Source organism: Phalangium opilio, unplaced genomic scaffold (assembly GCF_054372755.1).
Source record: "Phalangium opilio isolate 3A_F unplaced genomic scaffold, DU_Popi_V2 ptg000009l_1, whole genome shotgun sequence".
NCBI classification, from domain to species: Eukaryota; Metazoa; Arthropoda; class Arachnida; order Opiliones; family Phalangiidae; genus Phalangium; species Phalangium opilio.
The window spans coordinates 9,526,457-9,532,456 of record NW_028324146.1 but is presented as its reverse complement, the minus strand read 5'-3'; positions in this window follow the sequence as shown (position 1 = coordinate 9,532,456).

The following is a 6,000-nucleotide window of genomic DNA, read 5'->3' as shown; positions in this document are numbered from 1 at the left end:
ATCATGGCTTGGGCTATCAAATAAGGAAAACAGCGTTAATTTACGATCCATTATGATCCATTATTGGAACCTGCTGCTTTGCCTTAAACTATAGAAGATTTCTGTCGAGAGTAGCATTTTCTTTCTAACTTCTAGTTCAAATTTTCCATGGCGGTTTTTGAAATCAATTTTTCAATCAATTAAATACCCCAGGAATTCCTTTTGTAACCACTTGAAATAGAGAAATGAAAACATTACTATGCAATGTGTGTTCTTTTCTTTTTGGTGGTTACTTACAGCAATTCTCCTATCGTTAAATACTATTGAATGGTCTTTTATTGGGTTTCCTTTTAAAATAGCATTCTGTGAAATTTGGAGTGATCAACATGTCAAACCAAATATGGAAAAGTTCTAAAAACTTCACTGTCTCCAAATACTTTTCGCCAATTTCTGCACGGATTGCGTTTGAAGTTGTTTAACTCAATACTTGAGCAGCAAACCGTAGTTTCATTTTATTATACGAATTTGGATATTCGTGATCATATGTGATTTTGTTTGCTCTTTTAAGGTTCGTGGTCTCGCTCTCTGTTTCATGTAGATCCCTAACATCTTTCCAAACTATATTTCGACCATTCTTACTCATTTGTCTCACTTTTTACGTTTATTCACTAGAATATAAGCCATTTCTCGTAGTTTTTAAAAGATGTGGGAGTCAACAACGAATTGCAGGGGTCTTCGTTCGTCAAGCTTGTATGGGTATATGCAAAAATGTGGTAAATTTTCTGTTGTGTTCACTGTAAAAAACTTGCGGTTTGTAGCAGCACCATCCCCAATAACAGACAATATTTTCAATCCCAAAGATTGAAGCAACTCGATTGCCTCCGAAACAGTGGAATTAAGATCATCAGCGTAAGACTGTTGGTCATCACATCACGTGGGGCAGTTCTGACTGCAACAGGAGAGGTGATCATCTACTGGAATATTTAGTTGGTTCTAAACTCTATATTCTTAATCAAAACAATGAACATACTTTTGTTACTTCTAACAGAAATGAGGTTATTGACCTTACGTTAGCCACGGAAAACCTTGCGTCTAATTGGCATGTATCTAATGATCCGTCTCTGTCGGATCATAGGCAAATTTGCTTTACTGTCGCGACTACTTCTGTCCCGGTGGGGACGAAGATACACAATCCAAAACGGATCAATTGGGCCCGCTCTAGAAAAGACTTACTTCTACGCTACGGGGGTGGTCACACCCCAAAGGTAACTTCACCTAAGGATCTTGAGAGGGCGGCTTGTGTTCTACAGTGCTCTATCACTGAGTCCTTTCACCGAAACTGTCCACTTAAGACCATAAACCGCTCGAGGCTTGTTCTTTGGTGAAATGCGGATCTTAGTCGGTTTCGGAAATGTACTCGAAGGCTTTTTAATAAAGCCAGGCGTACGGGAGACTGGGCTAGCTATAGGCAGTCTCTTAATACCTACAACAGGGCCATTAGGGCTGCCAAGAGGGACTCTTGGAGGACCTTCTGTGAGTACAGGGCGCCCAGAGGTCCTATAATTCCTATAAAATCCTATATTTTGAAAAGTGTCCTATTTTATCCTATAATTTCACAAATCGTCCTATAAAGTCCTATATTTTGAGAATTTTGAAGTAATTAATTATAATCCCTTAAGAAAAACCTCAGAAAAAGTATAAGGGTGACATGAAAATGTCTTGTCTGAGATTTTAGCAGAGCCCCAAATTTGCGGATCTCGGTTCGCTCGCTCCGGTTATTTATGATTTACTTAATGTTAAATTTAAACAAATTAATTGGCTAATTTTTATAACAATAACAACTCGTGAAAAAATTATTCGACTGAATTTAGACTGGTTTTCATATATGTTCGCCTTGTACGTTATTGCAAATGGTCAGGGAAAATTGTGGAACTTAGTCAGCGAAAACCTGGAAAAGTCAGGGAATTTCATTCCAAAAATTACGAACCCCGTAAAGGCCCAAATTCTAGTTCAGTGGATTTTATAAAAAACAGTAAACATGATACGAAAATAGTTACTTCTAATCAGAAAACCTTCCTTATACATTTGAGCCAGTATCAAGTCTTACCTACCGCTCCCTTAGAATAAGAATATAAACAAAAGAAAGTCAGAAATAATATCCTATTTTGTCGAAAAAATAGAAAAGAGTAATAGGTTCCTAACTGTCTGTTTGTGATATTTTCACAGAATAGATATCATTTTGTTTTACCAGTGGTCCCTTTTTGGTTCCTACTTTTAAAATTTAGGTCCCTATTTTACCCTATTTTTATCGTGAAAAGTCCCTTTTTCCCCTATTTATTTTTGAGATTTTGGTGGGAGCCCTGTATGTGATATAGTTGGTGATATTTTTTAGCAGTGCAAAGGCATTGTGTACTATTTTAATTGAAAAATAAAGCAGTATTTCATTAAAATTGGTCGGTTCTGGTTATATACTAGTCATTTAAGAGTCCTATATTATCCTATAATTTCATGAATCTGGTCCTATAAAATCCTATAATTTCGACTAGCGAATCCTATTTTTCCTATTAAAAATTTCTCTGCAAGAGTTGGCGCCCTGTGAGCAAGTCTCTAATGTGCCGGCTACTTCAAAGATCATGAAGATTCTCGCGCATGATGATACGCATCGACTTGATACTATTAAGCTGCAAGAGGGTGTGTACGTCGGGGGCTGAGACTCTCAAGCATATCCAGGGGGTCCATTTTGCTGACTTTACTTTAATCAATCCAACGAGACCTGACTATCTCTACCCTGTTCTGCACAGGGCGAAGAGAGAGGACTTTCTTATAGCCAGGCAGGTTGTCACGATTCCTAGGCTTCGGTGGGCTGTCAACTGTTTTGAGCCCTACAAGTCTTCGGGACCTGATTGGGTCTTCCCTCGGCATTTGCAGGAGGGCTAAGATCAAATCTTTTCTCCGTTATGCAAGATCTATAGATTTTGCATTGCTCTCGGTCACATACCTCGTGACTGTAAGCGCTCTAGGGTCATCTTTATTCCCAAGACCGGGAAGGTCTCCTATCTCGAGGCGAACGCATTTAGGCCCATATGCCTGACCTCCTTCTTCCTCAAAATTTTGGAGAAGCTAGTGGACAGGTACATTACAGACGAGGTCCTCTGGGTAAGTTCCGGTAACTCCTCTCTCTTCTTCACAATTTGCCAATCAAAAAGGAAAATCCACTGAGACGGCCCTTCACGGTCTTACGAATTGCCTGGATAGGGCATTCGAGTTTCAGGAAATTTCACTGGCCATCTTCCTCGATACTAAGGGGGCCTTTGATAAGGTCTCTAGCTCGGTTATTACTGAAGCTGTTAAGAGATTTGGTATCAGCGACACTCTTGGCCGTTGGATGAAGTCCATGTTTACCGACCGCGAGGTGACGGCGTCCCTCCTTGGGGGTTCTCTGGGGTGACCACCACCAGGGGCTGCCCTCATGATGGAGTGCTCTCCCCCGGTTGTGGTGCCTGGTGGTGGACGAACTATTGGGGAGGCTCGGGGTGCTGGGGACTGTCGCTGCTTCGGGTATGCGGACGATGTAGCGATAGTCTTTACCGGGAAGCTCCCGGCTACTGTCACTAGGGCTCGGGGATCGGTTAACTATTATTCAAACATATTAACATAACAAAATTTGTTAAACGAAGATTATACAGGGTGTTTCGGAGAAGTCTGGCACAAATTAACAGGCGTGTTCTTCGGGTCAAAAGAAGTCAAAAATGTTCTATGAACTTTTGGGTGAAAGCCCCCCGTTTCAGAGTTATGTACTCTCCAAAGTTGGCCTTAAAACAATGGAATTTTGCCGATATGTGGAACTGGTATTATGCCTTTGGACAAATTGTTTTCTAATTTACCATAAGCTTATGTACGAAGAAATTAACAGCTAGTGAAGTGGTTTAAAGGGCCGCTAACATTATTCGTTCTCGTATTAATAACGTTTTTACAAAAATATTAATCCCAAACAAATTTATTGCACCTTAAACGCCAGTTACTTGTTTAATTAGACTTTTTGTTTTATGTTCCTTCGGTTACAAAACATCAGCATTTACAAAAATTGTTCAAAATGACCTCCTTCAACGTTTAAGCAAACTTGCGCGCGTCTTTTAAACGACTCGCGAACACGTTCGAAGATTCCTGTCGTGTTGCGGATGTTATCACACCCATCAATTATTCTTGGTCTTAAGTCCTGGACATCTCGAACTTCACTACGGTACACCAAGTCTTTCAAATGGCCCCACAGGAAAAAATCACATGGGTTGAGATCCGGCGATCTTGCTGGCCAATCAATAGCTCCGCCTCGACCTATCCACCTCAAAGGGAATTCGACATCAAGATGCTGTCTTACTCGAAGGCTAAAGTGTGGCGGTGCCCCATCGTGCATGAACCACATTCTTTGTCGGAGGTCCAACGGTACGTCTTCGAGAAGGTCTGGTAAATTGTCCTGCAAAAATCTCAAGTATGCCTCCCCATTTAACCTTGGTTGCATAAAAAAGGGTCCAATTAACCAATCGCCTACAATTCCGCACCACACGTTCAAACTAAACTGCACCTGATGTGCCCTTACGCGTGTCGCGTGTGGGTTTCTTTGGCTCCACTCGTGCTGGTTGTGCAAATTAATTACACCGCCACGCGAAAAATTGGCTTCGTCAGAGACCAGCAAAATACGTGGAAAGTCCAAGTCTATTACTTGTGCCAAAAACCACTGGCAGAAAGCTACTCTTCTTGGACAGTCACCTTCGTTTAAAGCTTGTACTTTTTGTAAATGGTATGGGTGGAACTGGTGTCCACGAAGGATTTTCCAAACGAGTACATGATTTACACCTAATTGGCGGCCAATGATCCTGGTGCTGGTTGTAGGATCTTCCTCAAAAATAGTTAGTACATTGTCTTCAATGTCCTCGGGTACAATCTGCGGGCGAACTTCAGGGCCTGACGGTTGTAGCTTACCGGTTTCTCTCAAACGTCTGTCAACAGCACTAAACGTTTGCCGATTCGGAACTTGTCGTTCAGGAAAGTGCTCCTGGTACAAGCGCCGAGCTTCAACCCCATTGCCTTGAGCCAATCCGTACATCAGATGCATATCTGAATACTCTGCATTCGTGAAGTAGACCATTATTTGTTTTAGAGAAGCTACCAAATTCGCATTTAAAAAGTAAAGCACATTAAATTCGATTGACCTTTACTCAAGCTTAAGTAGTGAAATTAAAAAACAAATTACGCTGCGTTGGATAAAACAATCGGAATGTTTTTTTAAGAATCACAACTACTTAAGCTTGAGTAAAGGAAAATCGAATTTAATGTGCTTTACTTTTTAAATGCGAATTTGGTAGCTTCTCTAAAACAAATAATGGTCTACTTCACGAATGCAGAGTATTCAGATATGCATCTGATGTACGGATTGGCTCAAGGCAATGGGGTTGAAGCTCGGCGCTTGTACCAGGAGCACTTTCCTGAACGACAAGTTCCGAATCGGCAAACGTTTAGTGCTGTTGACAGACGTTTGAGAGAAACCGGTAAGCTACAACCGTCAGGCCCTGAAGTTCGCCCGCAGATTGTACCCGAGGACATTGAAGACAATGTACTAACTATTTTTGAGGAAGATCCTACAACCAGCACCAGGATCATTGGCCGCCAATTAGGTGTAAATCATGTACTCGTTTGGAAAATCCTTCGTGGACACCAGTTCCACCCATACCATTTACAAAAAGTACAAGCTTTAAACGAAGGTGACTGTCCAAGAAGAGTAGCTTTCTGCCAGTGGTTTTTGGCACAAGTAATAGACTTGGACTTTCCACGTATTTTGCTGGTCTCTGACGAAGCCAATTTTTCGCGTGGCGGTGTAATTAATTTGCACAACCAGCACGAGTGGAGCCAAAGAAACCCACACGCGACACGCGTAAGGGCACATCAGGTGCAGTTTAGTTTGAACGTGTGGTGCGGAATTGTAGGCGATTGGTTAATTGGACCCTTTTTTATGCAACCAAGGTTAAA